Source organism: Myotis davidii, unplaced genomic scaffold (assembly GCF_000327345.1).
Source record: "Myotis davidii unplaced genomic scaffold, ASM32734v1 scaffold106, whole genome shotgun sequence".
Lineage (NCBI taxonomy): Eukaryota > Metazoa > Chordata > Mammalia > Chiroptera > Vespertilionidae > Myotis > Myotis davidii.
In genome coordinates this window covers 716,177-717,724 of record NW_006297290.1, presented here as the reverse complement: position 1 = coordinate 717,724, position 1,548 = coordinate 716,177, and positions in this window count along the sequence as shown.

Genomic DNA, 1,548 nt, shown 5'->3' with positions numbered 1-1,548 from the left:
AACTTTATTGCAAGCAGGTACTACATCTAAAATTTCTAATTCTAAGCTTCTAAGGCTAAGATGCTGTCTCTCCTGGCATAGAGAGACAGAGGGGTCCCCTAGGAGAGTAGCTACTGCTCTCCGTCTGAGGCATTATATACCCCAGAGGCCCTTTCCCTTAATCTAGGACCCCCTGCTTTCCTCATTGGTTACTCTGTTACATAGTACCAGCTTCAAAGGCCAAAGCCCATGTTGTGCCCCCTCTTTATTTCCCCTTATTTTAACATTCCTCTGTCCTCTGTGAAAATGTTTCCCACACCCCTCCCTCCCCTGATACGCTGTGACTTCTTTATCCTCCGTGAATGTGTGTCTTTCTCCCCTCTTATCCTGTGGCATTTCTCTCTCCTTCACATACTCATCTTATCTGTTCAGGTTGGAGTTGCTTTTGATCTGCCTTATGGCTTTCTCCCAGCTGTCCTGGCCGGAGATGTTTTATTACCCCTATGGCTCTCCCAGCTGCTCAGGTCAGGGCTGCTTTTGATCTAACTAATGGCTGCTGTTATTGTTCAGGCCAGGATGCCTCTATCCTCTTTGGACCCCCTTCCTTCCTGTCTGCCCGATTAAGCTAGCTAACCCGTATCACTAACCTTGTGGGATATCTGTGACAGGTTGTTTTTTTTTTGCCCCCATTTTACAGATGAAAAAATGAGGCTCAGAAATAAATTATTTTTGATAGAGGGTTACCTAGGGAGTCTTCTGATAGCACTTTTAATTAGTATCACATGACACTAATGCAAAATTTTTTGAAAATTTGAATCCTAATTTACTCTCATTTGGCTGTGAAAGTCTCAACAATTCATAAATGTTATTCAGAGTCTGAAAATTTGAAATACTGTAATCAATAAGTCCTTAACCACTAGTAAATCTTTAATTACCTGAAACACTTAACATGGAATATATGGAATATATATATATTCCAGTGCACAAAAATTGTGCATTGATGCGGGGGTGGGGGTGGGGAAGGTCCCTCAGCCCTGCCTGTGCCCTCTCGCAGTCTGGGACCCCTCAGGGGATGACCACCTGCTGGCTTAGGCCTGCTCCCCAGGGGATTGGGCCTAAGCTGGCAATCAGACATCCCTCTGGCAGCCTGGCAGCCCTTGGAGGAAGCCCACTTGCCAGCGGGGAGCAGACCTAAGCTGCAGTTGGACATCCTTAGCACTGCTGAGGAGGCAGGAGAGCCTCCCACCATCACCCCTGTGCTGGCAGCCATCAGCCTGGCTTGTGGCTGAGCAGAGCTCCCCCATGTGGGAGCACACTGACCACCAGAGGGCATCTCCTGCATTGAGCATCTGCCCCCTGGTGGTCAGCGTGTGTCCTAGTGACCAGTGATTCCCAGTTGCTCTGCTGTTAGGGTCAATTTGCATATTACCCTTTTATTATATAGGATAGAGGCCTGGTGCAAGGGTGGGAGCCGGCTGGTTTGCCCTGAAGGGGGTCCTGGATCAGGGTGCGGGTCCCCACTGGGGTGCCTGGCCAGCCTGGGGGAGGGGATGATGGGTGGTTGGAGCT